Raw genomic sequence first — 17,218 nt, forward strand, 5'->3', positions numbered from 1 at the left:
CTCACCTCACCCGAGTTTATGGGAAATTATCAAATTAAATTAGCTCTCATATTCGCATATTCTGTGCTCTGCCCTCTTTCCTGGGAGACGGGGCGTCACTGCAGAGGGAAGGGGTGGGGGTGCTCCTTGATTTTGGAGCATTTGAAGCCAGGTTACCTGGCACCCTGTGCTCTGCCCTGTCCCTGTGGGACGTCTCAACCAGGATCTGGGTGGCAGCCCTGCGCTCAGGCTCACCGTAGCGCCCTGGGTCTAGGCTCCGTAGGGTCCCTGCCCGGCCACATTAGGAGGCCCTGTTCATGGTCGCAACCAATGTCGTCTGATTTTGGGGTCCCAAGGTTCCCATGCTGCACCACTACCGGACCCTTCCCTTTAGCAGGAGCTAATCGACCTCCTCCCAGAGTTCCCAGCCCTCTTTCCCTTCCTCACTTGGTTCGCTGTCCTCGTTGGCCACTCTCGCCCTTCTTTTTTGTCAGCAGCATCCCTGGTCTCCTCCGTGGTTGATGCCCGGGGCCTTTCCCGCGGGGTTATTGCAACAGGTGTTAAAGAGCAGGATTGAGCTGAGCCTCCCCCTCCGGAGCCCCGGCCTCCTTCTGGAGTCATTCTCTCCCTCTGGAGCCGCCACTCACACGCACAGCTTGCCCGGAAACTGGCGCATCATCCTCACTTCCTCTTTAGCCCTCACCTTGGAAACTCAGTTACCAAATCCTGTCAGTTCTCCCCCGTTAGTTTCATTGGAGGGGTGGAGGCAGGAGCCACATCCTGCGGTATGGTGAAGCGAAAGGGGGGCTGCAGGGGACACAGAAGAATGGAGCAGTTTGGTCTGTGTGCTGCAGGTGGGGGAACTGAGTCCCTTCTGGCGCCTCGGGGCCAAGCCGGGGACACTGCCCACTGGCAGCTAGGACAGATGGCCTATGGATCAGACCTTCCACGTCCCTCAAGTCCTAGATGGACAATCGCCCCGTCTCCAGCCCGACGGGCTCCGCAGGCTCGACTTGAGCAAGACCAGTTAGTTTCCAGGGCACCTGTGCATGCTAGGTCTGAATGTCCTTGGACAGTCCCCGTCACATACCATCCGGCCACCCCCATGCCACAGACTCTGCTGGACGTGATGTTTCCGTGTCGCAGCTCAATCTTCCAGACTGCCTCCCGAGGCCTCATGAGGTCTGTTTGAGCTCCCTGTTCTGATGTCACCCTCACTGACAGCTGGGATCGCCTCCTTCCTTCAGCGAGGGTCCCGGGCTGGGCGGGCCTGACACTCAGAGGGACAGACTCCTGTGTGGGTGAGGTGAGTGCATGTTCCGCCAGCTCCCATCGCCCAGAGACTGGGTGTTCAGCAGACAAAGAGGGCACAAGTGCAGAAACCATCCGGGGTTAGCGTGTGCAGGGAGGGATGGTCTGTCTGTGTGTCTGCCTGCGTGCCTGTGGATCTAATCGGGGACGATCTCCCTGGAGGGAGAAAGAGCTGATTGAGGGAGCGGGGGCAGTGTGGTCAAGGATCCGTAAGGGATGAAAACAGCCAAAGCAAGGGTGGGATGTACCTTTCACAAGAGGTGTCCTTCAAGTCCGAAAAACACACAGGAGCGCACAGAGTGGGATGAGGTGGAAGGGGCCAAGCCCAGTGATGGGCGTCAGGGCTCTGAGAGTGCCGCAGTCCCCGCAGCAGGCTCCTGATCCTGTGTGTGATGAATATGATGTCTCGAAAGTCCTGTGTGTGTGGGTGGCATGACAACCTGAAGGCTGGCTACCTGGGAGTCGGTGGGACGTGCCTTCCCTGTGAAGCAAAGGGCTCCCGTGGGAGACTGCCACGTTGTGAGCTGACGGAGACACGGGTAGCATGGGCGCGGTGAGGATGGAAACTAGGGAAGAGGGACTGCCCTGGGAAATCTACTCAGCCGTGGTACCAGCCCTCCCCCTATTCCCACTCTGCCTCCCTTCTGTGCCGGCTGGTACGAGCTCAGGGAGACGGCCCATCACACGTGTGGTGGGACCATCACAGACCTCAGAGGCAGAAAAGAACATGAGTGGGGACTTAAACCATCTGCTTCAAACCCTCACTTGAGAGGGTGGGCTTGATTCCGCAGGCTGAACCTTTGACCCTGACCCCAGTGGTTCTTTCGTAGAAGGAGAACAGAGCGGGTTGGCGTCTGGGTGCAGACTCTGGCATAGATTTTCAACTTGGGATTTTGACACCCACAGAGTCTAGACGGAGCGTGCTACAGTGAGTCTGAGCACTGGGCTGCCACCCAGATCCTGGCCCAGGCGCTGCATGGTAAGCTGGTGGAGCACTGGGTGCTAGGGTACCGAGCTTCAAATGCTGAAAATGGAGCAGGACCCCTACCCATCGCCTCTCCGGAAACGACCCTGCCCCGAGAAACCAGGCCAACCACAGAATATAACAATATGAGACCTGCTTTTATTTGATAATTTGCTGTAAGCTGGGCTGAGGTGAGGGCAAGAGCAGACAGCAAGAGGAATCGGTGGCAGAAGAAACGGAGGGAACCACCTTGGTCGTAGCTCCGGGGCTCCAAAGGTACCAGCTGCTGCTCTGGTAGGAAGATTCTGGGTAGAACCAATCAAACAGAGCAGAGTCAGGGTCCAGCCACAGCCCCCCGAAGCCACCAGCTTTGCGGGAACAGGTATGTTATGTGTAACACTCACTCACTCATTTCCAAGGGCCTGGAACTTGTCAACGAGGCACTGCATGGTCGCTGGAATAGAGAGGCATAACCGGGCACAGCAGACATAGGGACACAGAAACCCACCCCCTGACCAAGGGGACCCGCCTAGCCCTGCAACCTGAAACGTCAGCAGCCCCTGTCCAGTCACCCAGACCCTGGGACCGACCGACCCACCCACCACCTCAATTACACGTGGGAGTGTCTTCAAAGTTTGAACAGAATATAGCAGTGTTTCGTCAATGCTGGGGCACCCCAGAACCATCCAGAAGGTTTTAAAAGGACAAATAAGGAAAGAAACAACAACAAAACCCGTACAAGCCATACCCAGCAGGGAAAGGGGGAAATACACGAGGTAGCGCTAAACGTGCTAAGAGAAGGAGCTCTGTGGGATTCCTTGGCAAAGTGTACACAGAGCGCAGCCGATACATTTGCATCCCTGCTCACCCCTGGCTGTCAATGCACAGAAGGCTCCAGGCCCAGGACTGCTTGGTTCTCCTCCCCACGGGAACGTCGGTCACACTGATGTTGCCAGTACCTACAAAACATCCCTGCCCCGTGTCCCCAGCATCTGCAGGAAGATACTGTGGTCTGTCCCAGCCCCTGCCCCAGCCCGAGCCAGGGGTTCATCATACCTAGTCGCTGTTTGAGGTTGTCGATCTCTCTCTGCAGCACGGCACACTAGCCCAGCAGACACCAGAGAAAGAGAAACGATCACTACATTCTGGGCTCCTCCCTCCTTTTCCTCCTTCTCGCCTGTGGCCCTTACATCCGCCACCGCCCACAGCCCAGTGGCCAGACCACCAAGGAATCCTCAGTGGAAACGAGTCGCCCCCACTGCGTGGGACGTGGGATGCGAGGGATGAGGGATGCAAGGAAGCAGTGGACGACACAGAAGTCAGCTTAACCCAGACACGGTTCCCACCATCTAATCAGGACCTGGGTTTCCAGGAGCCAGACCAGGCATTACCCGAGGACAGTCCTGTGCTCCCGGTGGGTGCTGCTGCCTTTCCGGTCTTGGGGCATGGACAGGTGGCTCCTGATCACCTGAAAGAGAACACGGAATCCAGCTTCCAAGCCTCACAGCCTGGAGGTGCCAAGGGCCCAGCTGGCCCTAAAGTGAGGCAGCATCACCCTCTGCTGGCGGCCACTGGCTCCTGCTCGGCCCAGCAGCTGCCACCTTCTCTCTGGGCCTGCCTTCCCTGTTCCTGTTCCCCAGTGTCAGCCCTTCTGAGCCTGTGGCCCCTGGGATTGTGGCTCTGGGTTGGATGCTAGCACAGCTGCAGCCACAGCCAGCCCTTGGGAGGATCACTGTGGTTGAAGAGGACTTAACATAAAAGGCTCTGCCCTGCTGAGAGTCTACTTCTAGAGTCAGAGTTTGGGGTGGTGGTATGAATCATCCCCATCCACAAGTCCCACCCCAGCCTTGTCTACACCCCGTTTCCTGTCGAACAGCTGCCTGGGTAGGCAGGGAATCCCTGGAGTAAGGCTGAGCCCCCAGAAGTGACAGAGGTAGAGGCTGCCCTCCTCCACCCCTCTCCCCTACACTCCTTCCAAACCCACAAGACTCACTGGAGGGTGCAGGGCCTCTGGGCATGACGCCTCCCTGGCTCAGGGCAGTGGTCTGTCAGTTTCCTGGAGCTTGAGGGGCAACGGTGTTGGGGTCATCACTGCTGAATTCTCCATGATGCATGTGCAGGCAGGTCTGCCCTGGACTGGGCCTTGGAAGCGGAAAGAAAATTTTCCCAGCGCTGGGCTAGGGCATGTGGGTGTGAGTATGTATGTACAGGGGCAAGGAGAGAGGAGGCCAGAATATGGTGATCATTTCTCTTCCTCCGGCGTCCACTGCGCTAGTGTGCCATGCTGCAGAGAGAGATAGACGATCTTAAAGAGCGACTAGGTATGATGAATCCCTGGCTCGGTCTGGAGCCGGGGCTGGGACAGACCACAGTGTCTTCCTGCAGATGCTGGGGACATGGAGCAGGGATGGGCTGTACGTACTGGTAACATCAGTGGGAGCAAGGTTCCCCTGGGGAGGAGAACCAAGAAGTCCTGTCCCTGGAGCCTTCTATGCATTGACAGCCAGGGGTGAGCACAGATAAAAATGTATCGGCTGAGCTCTGTGTGCACTTTGCCAAGGAATCCCACAGAGCTCCTTCTCTTAGCATGTTTAGCTCTACCTCATTTATTTCCCCCTTTCTCTGGTTGGTAGGGCTTGTACTGGTTTTGTTGTTCCCTTTCCTTGTTTGTCCTTTTAAGACCTTCTGAAGGGCTCTGGGGTGCCCCATCGTTGACGTAAAACTGGTATATTTTGTTCCCTTTTAGAAGACACTCCCACGTGTAATTCAGGTGGTGGGTGGGTGGGTCAGTCCCAGGGCTGCCTGGACAGGGGCTGCTGAGGTTTCAGGTTGCAGGGCTAGGCGGGTCCCCTTGGTCAGGGGGTGGGTTTCTGTATCCCTATGTCTGCTGTGCCCGGTTATGCCTCTCTATTCCAGGGAACATGGAGTGCCTTGTTGACAAGTTCCAGGACCTTTGAAGTGAGGGTTACACATACCATACCTGTTCCCGCAAAGGTAGTCGCTTTGGGGGGCTGTGGCCCGACCCTGACTCTGCTCTGTTGGACAGGTTGAACCCAGCATCTTCCTACCAGACCAGCAGCTGGTACCTTTGGAGCCCAGGAGCTGCGACCAAGCTGGGTCCCTCTGTTTCTTCTTCTGCCACCGATTCCTCTTGCTCTCTGCTCTCGCCCTCACCTCAGCCCAGCTTACAGCAAATTATCACATTAAAGTAGGTCTGGTATTATCATATTCCGTGGTCTGCCTGGTTTCTGGGGGGAGGGGTCGTTGCGGGGGAGGCGATGTGTAGGGGTCCTGCTCCATTTTCGAGCAGTTGAAGCCCGGTTCCCTAGCACCCTGTGCTCCACCACCTTACCATGCAGCGCCTGGGCCGGGATCTGGGTGGCAGCCCTGGTGCTCAGACTCACTGCAGCACGCTCCGTCTAGGCTCTGTAGGTGTCAGAATCCCAAGTTGAAAGCCTCTGCTCTTTAACACCTGTTGCAATAACCCCGCGGGAAAGGCCCCGGGCTTCAACCACGGAGGAGACCAGGGATGCTGCTGACCGAAAAGAAGGGCGAGAGTGGCCAACGAGGACAGCGAACCAAGTGAGGAAGGGAAAGAGGGCTGGGAACTCTGGGAGGAGGTCGATTAGCTCCTGCTAAAGGGAAGGGGCCAGTAGTGGTGCAGCATGGGAAACTTGGGACCCCAGAATCAGACGACATTGGTTGGGACCATGAACAGGGCCTCCTAATGTGGCCGGGCAGGGACCCTACGGAGCCTAGACCCAGGGCGCTACGGTGAGCCTGAGCGCAGGGCTGCCACCCAGATCCTGGTCGAGACAACCCACAGGGACAGGGCATAGCACAGGGTGCCAGGTAACCTGGCTTCAAATGCTCCAAAATCGAGGAGCACCCCCACCCCTTCCCTCTGCAGTGACACTACCTCCCGCAAGAAAGAGGGCAGACCACAGGATATGCGAATATGAGAGGTATTTTATTTTGATAATTTCCTGTAAACTCGGGTGAGGTGAGGGCAAGAGCAGGGGGCTAGAAGAAGCCGTGGCTGAAGAAGAAACAAAGGGAACCAGGCTGGTCACAGCTCGCCGGCTCCAGAGGTACCAGCTGTCGGTCTCGTAGGAAGATGCTGGGTTCAACCTGTCAAACAGAGCAGAGTCAGGGTCGGGCCACAGCCCCCCAAACCCACCAGCTTTGCGGGAACAGGCATGGTATGTGTAACACTCACTCTCTCACTTCAAAGGGCGTGCAACTTTTTAAGGACGCTCTCCACGACCGCTGGAAAAGAGAGGCATAACCGGGCACAACACACATAGGGATACAGAAACCACCCCCTGTCCCCGGGAGGACCCTCCTAGCCCTGCAACCGGAAACCTCCGCAACCCCTGTCCTGTCAGCCCTGGGACCGACCCACCCACCCACCACCTGAATTACACGTGGGAGTGTCTTGTAAACGGGAACAAAATATACCAGTGTTTCTCAAATACTGGGGTCCACGAGAACTGTTCAGAATGTGTTCAAAGGACAAACAAGCAAAGAAACAACAACAAAACCCGTACAAGCCATACTAAGCAGAGAAATGGGGAAATAAATGAGGTAGCGCTAAATGTGCCATGTGAAGGAGCTCTGTAGTATGCCTAGGCAAAGTGTACACAGAGCTCAGCCGATACAAATCTATCCGTGCCCACCCTGGCTGTAAATGCACAGAAGGCTCCAGGGCCAGCACTGCTTGGTCCTCCTCCCCATGGGGACGTCGGTCCCACTGATGTCGCCAGTACCTACAGCACATCCGTGCCCCGTGTCCCCAGCATCTGCAGGAAGATACTGTGGTCTGTCCCAGCCCCTGTCCCCAGCCCCAGCCAGGGGTCCATCATACCTAGGCGCTCTTTAAGTTGGTCTCTGTCTCTCCGCAGCAGAGCACACTAGCCCAGTGAACACCGGAGGGAGAGAAACGGTGAGTATACTCTGCCCTCCTCTCTCCTTGTCCTCCCTCTCGCCCGGGGCCCTTACATCCCCCACCACCCACAGCCCAGTGGCCAGACCACCAAAGAATCCTCAGTGGAAACGCGTCGCCCCCACTACGTGGGACGCGGGATGCGAGGGATGAGGGATGCAAGGAAGCAGTGGACGACACAGAAGTCAGCTTAACCCAGACACGGTTCCCACCATCTAGTCAGGACCTGGGTTTCCAGGAGACAGACCAGGCATTACCGGAGGACAGCCCTGTGCTCCCGGTGGGTGCTGCTGCCTTTGCGGTCTTGGGGCATGGACAGGTGGCTCCTGATCACCTGAAAGAGAACACGGAATCCAGCTTCCAAGCCTCACAGCCTGGAGATGCCAAGGGCCCAGCTGGCTCTAAAGTGAGGCAGCATCACCCTCTGCTGGCGGCCACTGGCTCCTGTTCGGCCCAGCAGCTGCCACCTTCTCTCTGGGCCTGCCTTCCCTGTTCCTGTTCCCCAGTGTCAGCCCTTCTGAGCCTGTGGCCCCTGGGATTGTGGCTCTGGGTTGGATGCTAGCACAGCTGCAGCCACAGCCAGCCTCTCGGAGGAACAGTGTGGTTGAAGAGGACTTAACATAAAAGGCTCTGCTCTGCTGAGAGTTTACTTTTGGAGGCAGAGTTTGGGGTGGTGGTACAAATCACCCCCACCCCACATTCCCACCCCAGCACTGTCGACATTCGTTTCCTGTGGAAGAGGTGCCTGGCTAGCCCGGAAAGCCTAGGAGCAAAGCTGAGCCCCCAGAAGTGACAGAGCCAGAGGCTGCACTCCTCCACCCCTCTCCCCTCCACTCCACCAAACCCACAAGACTCACTGGAGGGTGCAGGGCCTTTGGGCGTGACGCCTCCCTGGCTCAAGGCCGTGGCCTGTGAGTTTCCTGGAACCTGGAAGCCTCTGGTATTGGGGTCGCCACTGATGAATTCTCTACGATGTATGTGCAGGCATGGTGGCCCTGACCTGGGCGTTGGAAGCTGAAACAAAAATATCTCAGAGCTGGGCTGGGTCGTGTGGGTGTGAGCATGTATGTGCAGGGGCTCGGGTGAGGTAAGCAGCAAGGAGGGGAATTCGGAAGCCATAATCTTATTAGCACTTTCTCCCTCAGTCAGTCCCAGGCCAGCAGGCAGCGCTGAGCCAGGTAAAACAGGGGCATGCTAAGGCAGTCCAGGCCCCCTGCCAGGCAGGCTTGGGGAATGGCTAGGAATGATGAATCAGGAGGTTGATGAGTCTAGACTTCCAAGCTTTGCAGCCCAATCTTTAAAGGGTCGTCCCATCAAGCCCAGCCCCTCTTTCGGGAAGAGGCAGGAAACATGCAAAGTGTCAAGTACACAGCCTGGCGCATACTAAGTGCTCTCTTAACCTTTGCCCCTGCTAAGATGACCCTGATTGGGCCTCCTAATGATCGTGGACTCCCAAGGACAGCTCCTGAGCAAGCGACAGAGTATAGATGCCTGAGCCGGGGAGGGGAAGTGTGGGGAGACAGGAGGAGGATGGCCTACTCACATGGGCCTTTGAGCGTGGGTCTCTACTTGGGTCATGATCGTCTCTGGCCACAGGCTTGGAATCCTTTGCCTTCCTCGCCCCAGATTTCTTCCCAGTGCTGCTGTGCTTGGAGTGTTTGGGTCCGGACGAGACCAAGGAGTAGCTCTTGGATTTCCCGAGCAGCCCAACACCAGCGATTGGGGGCAGGGTGACTGGTTTCAGGGGAACTGCTGAGAGTCTCTGCCCCCATGGAGGAAAGGCTCTCCCCAGGGCCAATTTTGAGGCAGCCCCTGGGCACTTCTTCTCCTGGGCCACCTTCTTCCTGGAAACAGCCTGGGGCAGGCCGCCCACAGCAGCACTAGCAGCTCCTGGGAAGCTGGGCCTGCTGCCTGCCTTCCCCAACACCACACCCTGAATTGTCTTAGAGAAAGAGCCGTGCAGCTCTCCCACGGCCTGCCTTTCCCTGCCTGAAGCCAGTCCCCGGGGAGCAGAGGTCAAGAAAGAACCTGGCATGGGAAGTGTCTTCTTCCTCACAAGCAAACTTGAGTGTCTGGGTGTGTCCCCAGGTTGCTCGGGGCTGCCGGGCTCGCCTTGGACTCCTCGTTTGGCTTGGACTCCTCCTTTGGGGTAAATGCTCACCCTCATCGGTATCTCCCTGAACTCAGCTGGTGACTCGGGGTTGGAAGGCAGCTCGACCAGGCATTCCATGGAGGGCCGCTGGGGATCCCTGCCGCCCATGCTCAGCCTACTTTTAGGGCCTCTTTTCGGGTTCCCCCGGGCCCAGAATTTCCGGGGCACGATGGAGGTGGGACGGGAGGCAGACATGGTCAGCGCGGCTCTAACACTGAGCCCTGCCCCTAGGTCCGGCCAAAGAGTGGACATTTGGGCCTCGTGGCCTACTGATGATGGCTGTCTGCGGAAGGCCCGGATATCCAACTCGCTCAGCGGCTGCACGATGGCCACACATTCGTCAGCCTGGAGGGACTCGTAGTCCAGATCGTCCCACATCTGGTCAGTCGGGGTGCCGGGCCGGCCTTCCCGGCCCCAAAGCACGCCCCTTCCGTCCTCCTCATCGTCGTCCAAGCCCTCGGGGTCTGCAAGGGCGCCCTCGCCCTCGCCCTCGCCCTGGCCCTCGCCGCCCCGCGGCGCCCCCAGATCCAGGTCTAGGCCGGGGCCCCGCGCTCCGGGGCTGGCCGGGCAGACGCTGGCCTGCTCCCCGCCCTCCAGGCCGAAAGCGGCCCCCGAAACAGACACCTCATCGGAGGAACTCATGTCGCTGCTTCGATCAGTCCAGTTTGTGGGCAGAGGGCTGCCCTTGTCACAGCAGGAGAGCCCCGGACACACCCACCTTGGCAGCAGCCAAGACAAAGAAGGTGCCTGCCCCTCAGGAGCCACACGACATGGCCTCCAACAGCGCGGCCCTTGCTCAACGCCCGCCTTCTCAACCCCACGGCCTTCTCATTGGTTGGCTTCTGCGCCCGCTCAACGCCGCTGCCTTCTCATTGGTTCGCATCTCCCAGCCCCCGCTAACCAGCGCTGCCCTTGTTTGGCCGTCTCTCGGGTCCCAACCAATAGGGGACGGCGGCGTTTGGTTTCCCCAGAGGCCAGTCCTTTGGCTCCTTGGAAGCCCGCTGGCTCACAGGGTCTTGGCCTCGGGCTCTCGTCCCAGCTCTTTCTCGCTGTCCCTCTGTCGGGCATCTGCTTTCACACTGAGAGCCACGTGTCTCAGCCTCAGTTTCCCATCTGTAAAGTGGGCTAAATAACAGCACCTAGCTCAGGGGTTTGTGAGGGTCAGTGGTGGATGTGAAGCAGCCAGCGCAGAGAGGATTTGCAGGGCTTTATTCCCCAACACTTGCCACCCGTGAGGAAGCCCGCAGTCAGTAATCGGAGCTTTTATGGTTTTCTTTTCCACGTCTTTGAAACATTCCCTTGCTGCTTCTCAGATTGGACAATTTCAGTTGACCCTTCTTGAAGTTCACTGATTCTTTGCCTACTCAAAACTACAGTTGGCCCCCTTGGTCGGTTTTTCATTTCAGTTATTGCACGTTCAGCTCCAAAATTGTGGTTCGGTTCCTTTGTGTAGTTAGTGTCTTTTTATCGATATTGTCTATGTGGTCATGTAGTATTCTTCTGGTTTGATTTAGCTCTTTGAGCATATTTGAGACAATCAAGTTAACCTCTTTGTTTACTACGTCCAACATCTGTGCTTCCTCAAGCACAGTTTCTCTTAATATCTTCCGTGAATTAGGCATACTCGTGGGGGGGGTGGTTATTTTTTATTTTTTGCATGCTAAGTTTGTTGTTAAAAACAGCATTTTGGGTATTGTAATATGGTAACTCTGGGCATCATATTCCAGGGTTGTTTTTTTTCTTTCTTGGTGTGGGATGTAGCTGTTTATTTCTTGTGTTCTAAACTATTTTTGTAGTTTGTATTCATTGTCAGGTTTGATCTCTGAGTCTTTGTTCCTTTAGTTCGTGTTAAGCTAGTGTTCTGGAGAAACGTCCTTGAATGCTGGGGGCCAGAGGGGACGGGAGGTGCAAGCGGAGGAGAAACAAGAGAAGGAGGAGAAGCCAGCAGAAACAAAAAGGACAACAAAAACCTCTTGCAGTCTTTGCACATTTGTTCTATGCTTAGGGATTTGGTGAGTGCTCAGCCAGGCCATTTAAAACTCCGAGTTAGCCTTCACTTCTTGCTTGCGCTGAGAGGAGAGAGCAGCCAGACCTGAAAGTTTAGGTCCTTTTCAGGACCTCTCTAAGCATGCATCCAGCCCTGGATATCCACATGGCTTTCTAAATTCCCCAGTAAACATGGACAATTTTGAATGATCTAATTTCCCCCTCTCCCCAGCTTTTCCTCCTAAGCTTTGAGCACTCTTCTGAATGAATTAACTATAATGTTTTGCTGCTAGAAGCTGCAGACTGTTTGCCTTACAATGTTTTACAGGAATATGTGCCTGTTTTTCTTCCTGAGTGAGTTCTGAATAAGGTGCATCAGCCCTTTGGCTAGCCCCGGACAGATTGGGACAGACAAAATTCTTTCAGGTAAGCCAGCTGGGCTCTCTTCAGAAGCAGGGACCAGCGTGTCACACTGGGAATGTAGACTGTGAGCCAGCTGGGGTCCCAGGGTACGGAGGAATAAAAATGCCACAATTCTTATATAGAGTTCTTAAATTGCCCTTTTCCTGGTTAAGCATTTACCTGGTTGCTGTAAAGCTTAATTAGTTTCCAGAATTCTAATAAAGTTGATTTTCATAGTTTTTGCTTGCTTGTTTGATGTTTTCATAGAGGGACTGATCATTGGAGATATGTGCTTCCCTATGTTTACAGATGTTGTTCATGCAAACAAAGCGCTCTGGTCCCTATGGTTTGGGGCCAGAGAGGCGGCCAAACACGGGGCGCGCCGGATGGTGGGGGCTGAGGGAAGCCAACCCATGAGAAGGCCGCGGCCTGCAGAAACCGGGTGTGGAGCACACTAGGAAGCCGCGCATTGTTGCGGGCCGTCTGCTGTGGCTCCTTAGGCAACGGCGTCCCCGTTGGCCTCTCTGCTGGTGAGGCGGGCGTGTGCGGGGCTCTCCTGGCTTCACAAGGGCTACCTGGTGCTCGGAACCCGGGCTGATCGTACCCGCGACATGAGTTCCTCGGATGAGGTGTGTGTTTCGGGATCCATTTTCAGACTGCAGGGTAAGGAGCGGGCCAGCGACTGCCCAGCTGGCCCCGAAGCCCCGGGGGGCCCCTGCCTAGGCCTTGATCTGGTGGCGCCACGGAGCAGCCAGGGCGAGGGCTGCGCTTGCAGACCCCGAGGGCTTCCAGGCCAAGGGGGAAGAGATCGAGGCGGGAGGGGCTGTGCTTTGGGATCTGGAAGGCGGGCCCGGCTGTCCGACCAAGGAAATGCGGGATTATCTGGACTACAAGATCTCCAAAGGCTGAAGAGTCTGTGGCCCAGGAGCAGCCTCCCGAGAAACTCCACTACACCCGCATCCGCAGACAACCATGCTGAGAAGGCTGGGACAACCAAGTGTCCACCGTGTGGCTTGACCTAGAAGCAGGTCCCACTGGTAGAGGCGCGCTGGCCCCGTCTACCGCCCCCCTCCCCCTCATCGTGCCCCGGAAAATCCGGGCCCGTGGGTACCCGAAAAGAGGTGCTAAAAGTAGGCTGACCGTGCACGGCAGGGATCCCCAGCGGCCCTCCTGGAAGGCCTGGTCGAGCTGCCTTCCGACCCCGAGTCACCAGATGAGTTCAGACAGGTACCGATGAGGGTGAGTATTTACCCCAAAGGAGGAGACCAAGGAGAGCCCGGCAGCCCCGAGCAACCTGAGGACACAGCCAGACACTGGAGTTTGCTTGTCAGGGAGAATACCCTTCCCATGCCGGGCCCTTTCGTGACCTCTGCTCCCCAGGACTCACTTCAGGCACGGAAAGGCAGGCCGTGGGAGAGCTGCATAGCTCTTCCTCTAAGCAAATGCAGGGCGTGGTGTCGGGTACGGAGGGAGCAGGCCCGGCATCCGAGGAGCTGCTGCTACTGCTGCTGCTGTGAGCAGCCTGCCCCGGGCTGTTCCTAGGAAGAAGGTGGCCCAGGAGAAGATGTGCCCAGGGGCTGCCTCAAACTTGGCCCTCGGGGGAGCCTTTCCTCCGTGGGTGAGAGACGCTCAGCAGTTCCCTGGAGCCGGCCTCCTTCTCCCCAGTCGCTGGTGTTCCGCTGCTCGGGAGGTCCAAGAGATATTCCTTGCTCTCGTCCGGACCCAAACAGTGCAAGTACAGCAGCGTGGGAAGAAATCTGTCACCAGGAAGGCAAAGGATTCCCAGCCTGTGGCCCGAGACGATAATGGCCCAAAAAGAGATCCAGTCCCAAAAGCCCAAGTGAGTGGGCCATCCTCCTCCTGCCTCCCCACACTTCCCCTCCCTGGCACAGGGATCTTTACTCTGTCGTGGGCCCTGGGCGAGTCCTTCGGTGTCCTGGGTCATTAGGATGCCCAATCGGGGTCATCTTAGTAGGGACACATATTAAAAGACCACTTGGTATGTGCCACGCACTGTTCCTGACACTTTGCCTGCTTCCTGCATTCTCCCCAGGGAAGAGCTGGGCTGGCACCTGATTTGGATCAGAAGACCCTTTAAAGTTTTTCTGCAAAGCTTGGGTGTGTAGACTCTTGAGCCTCCTGACTCCTCCTTCCTAGCTGTTCCCCAAGCCTTCCTGGCAGGGGGCCTGGACTGTCCCAGCATCCCCTGTTTTCCCTGACTCAGGGCTGCCTGCCTGCCTGGCACTGAGTGAGGGAGAAAGTGGTAACAAGATTAAAGCCTCCAAAAGCCCCTCTTTACTGGCCACCTCACCCCAGCCCCTGCACATACATGCTCCCACCCACACGCCCTAACGCAGCTCTGAGAAATATTTGATTCAGCTTCCAATGCCAAGGCCAGGGCCACCTTGCCTGCCGATGTATCATGGAGAATACAGCAGGGGCGACCCTAAACCAGGGCCCACCAAGTTTCAGAAAACTCACAGGCCGTGGCCTTGAGTCAGGGAGTTGTCAGGCCCAGAGGCCCTGCACCCTCCAGTGAGCCTTGTGGGTTTGGTAGGAGTGGAAGGGAGAGAGGTAGAGGAGGGCAGCCTCTGGCTCTGTCATTTCTCGGGGCTCAGCCTTGCTCCCAGGATTCCCTGGCTACCCAGGAAGCCCTACCGCAGGAAATGGGGTGTTCATAGTGCTGGGGTGCGGTTTGTGGGATGGGGGTGATTTGTAGCACCACTCCAAACTCTGAGTCCAGAAGCACCCTGTCAGCAGAGCAGAGCAGAGCCTTTTAACTTAAGGCCTGTTCAATCCAATTGCTCCTCCCAGAGCTGGCTGTGGCTGCAGCCGTGCTAGCATCCAACCCAGAGCCACAATCCCAGGGGGCCACAGGCTCAGATGGGGTGACATTGGGGAACAGGAACAGGGAAGGCAGGCCCAGAGAGAAGGTGGCAGCTGCTGGGCCAAGCAGGAGCCAGTTGCTTCCAGCAGAGGGTGATGCTGCCTCACTTTAGAGCAAGCTAGGCCCATTGCACCTCCAGGCTGTGAGGCTTGGAAGCTGGATTCTGTGTTCTCTTTCAGGTGATCAGGAGCCACCTGTCCATGCCCCAAGACCGGAAAGGCAGCAGGAACCACCGGGAGCACAGGACTGTCCTGAGGTAATGCCAGGTCTGGCTCCTGGAAACCCAGGTCCTGACTAGATATTGGGAACCGTGTCCGGGTTAAGCTGACTTCTGTGTCGTCCACTGCTTCCTTGCATCCCTCATCCCTCACATCCCGCATCCACGCAGTGGGGGCGACTCGTTTCCACTGAGGATTCGTTGGTGGTCTGGCCACTGGGCTGTGGGGGGTGGCGGATGTAAGGGCCACAGGCGAGAAGGAGGAAAAGGAGGGAGGAGCCCAGAAAGTACTGATCGTTTCTCTTCCTCCGGTGTCCGCTGGGCTAGTGTGCCGTGCTACAGAGAGAGATCGACCACCTCAAAAAGCGACTAGGTATGATGAACCACTGGCTCGGGCTGGGGCAGGGGCTGGGACAGACCACAGTATCTTCCTGCAGATGCTGCGGACACGGGGCAGGGATGTTTTGTACGTACTGGCGACATCAGTGGGACTGACGTTTCCCTGGTGAGGAGAACCAAGCAGTCCTGGGCCTGGAGCCTTCTGTGCATTGACAGCCAGGGGTGAGCACGAATAAAAATGTATCGGCTGCGCTCTGTGTACACTTTGCCAAGGAATCCCACAGAGCTCCTTCTCTTAGCACGTTTAGCGCTACCTCGTGTATTTCCTCCTTTCCCTGCTGGGTATGGCTTGTACGGGTTTTGTTGTTGTTTCTTTCCTTATTTGTCTTTTTAAAACCTTCTGGATGGTTCTGGGGTGCCCCAGCATTGACGAAACACTGCTATATTCTGTTCCAACTTTGAAGACACTCCCACATGTAATTGAGGTGGTGGGTGGGTCGGTCTGTCCCAGGGTCTGGGTGACTGGACAGGGGCTGCTGAGGTTTCAGGTTGCAGGGCTCCGCAGGCTCCCCCAGGGGACAGGGGGGTGGGTTTATGTGTCCCTATGTCTGCTGTGCCCGGTTATGCCTCTCTATTCCAGCGACCATGCAGTGCCTCGTTGACAAGTTCCAGGCCCTTGGAAATGAGTGAGTGAGTGTTACACATACCCTACCTGTTCCCGCAAAGCTGGTGGCTTCGGGGGGCTGTGGCTCGACCCTGACTCTGCTCTGTTTGATTGGTTCTACCCAGAATCTTCCTACCAGAGCAGCAGCTGGTACCTTTGGAGCCCCAGAGCTACGACGAAGGTGGTTCCCTCCGTTTCTTCTGCCACCAATTCCTCTTGCTGTCTGCTCTTGCCCTCACCTCAGCTGAGCTTACAGCAAATTATCAAATTAAAGTAGGTCTCATATTGTTATATTCTGTGGTCGGCCTGGTTTCTCGGGGCAGGGTCGTTTCCGGAGAGGCGATGGGTAGGGGTCCTGCTCCATTTTCAGCATTTGAAGCTCGGTACCCTAGCACCCAGTGCTCCACCAGCTTACCACGCAGCGCCTGGGCCAGGATCTGGGTGGCAGCCAGGTGCTCAGACTGACTGTAGCACGCTCCGTCTAGACTCTGTAGGTGTCAGAATCCCAAGTTGAAAATCTATGCCAGAGTCTGCACCCAGACGCCAGCCCGCTCTGTTCTTTTACGAAAGAACCACTGGGGTCAGGGTCAAAGGTTCAGCCTGCGGAATCAAGCCCACACTCTCAAGTGAGGGTTTGAAGTGGATGGTTTAAGTCCCCACTCATGTTCCTTTCGGCCTCTGAGGTCTGTGATGGTCCCACCACACGTGTGATGGGCCGTCTCCCTGAGCTCAGACCAGCCTGCAAGAAGGGAGGCAGAGTGGGAATAGGGGGAGGGCTGGTACCACGGCTGAGTAGATTTCCCAGGGCAGTCCCTCTTCCCTAGTTTCCATCCTCACCGCGCCCATGCTACCCGTGTCTCCGTCAGCTCACAACGTGGCAGTCTCCCACGGGAGCCCTTTGCTTCACAGGGGAGGCACGTCCCACCGACTCCCAGGTAGCCAGCCTTCACGTTGTCATGCCACCCACATGCACAGGACTTTCGAGACATCATATTCATCGCACACAGGATCAAGAGCCTGCTGCGGGGACTGCAGCACTCTCAGAGCCCTGGTGCCCGTCACTGGGCTTGGCCCCTTCCACCTCATCCCACTCTGTGCGCTCCTGTGTGTTTTTCGGACTTGAAGGACACCTCTTGTGAAAGGTACATCCCACCCTTGCTTTGGCTGTTTTCATCCCTTACGGATCCTTGACCACACTGCCCCCGCTCCCTCAATCAGCTCTTTCTCCCTCCAGGGAGATCGTCCCCGATTAGATCCACAGGCACGCAGACAGACACACAGACAGACCATCCCTCCCTGCACACGCTAACCCCAGATGGTTTCTGCACTTGTGCCCTCTTTGTCTGGTGAACACCCAGTCTCTGGGCGATGG

At 56.8% G+C, this 17,218-nt stretch overlaps 2 long non-coding RNA genes across 2 annotated transcripts; one reads left to right on the forward strand and one right to left on the reverse strand.

Moving 5' to 3' along the window:
• Nucleotides 1-6,248: 6,248 nt before the first annotated feature.
• On the reverse strand, nt 6,249-7,168 carry LOC123628730. The gene is made up of 3 exons (XR_006731748.1): nt 7,122-7,168; nt 6,474-6,523; nt 6,249-6,385 (listed from the first exon to the last, which is right to left on the reverse strand). It is a non-coding gene; the product is annotated as an uncharacterized LOC123628730 (long non-coding RNA).
• Nucleotides 7,169-13,568: 6,400 nt separating this feature from the next.
• LOC123628731 lies at nt 13,569-14,842 on the forward strand. The gene is made up of 3 exons (XR_006731749.1): nt 13,569-13,579; nt 13,793-13,857; nt 14,806-14,842. It is a non-coding gene; the product is annotated as an uncharacterized LOC123628731 (long non-coding RNA).
• Nucleotides 14,843-17,218: the final 2,376 nt, after the last annotated feature.

Source organism: Lemur catta, chromosome X, assembly GCF_020740605.2.
Source record: "Lemur catta isolate mLemCat1 chromosome X, mLemCat1.pri, whole genome shotgun sequence".
Lineage (NCBI taxonomy): Eukaryota > Metazoa > Chordata > Mammalia > Primates > Lemuridae > Lemur > Lemur catta.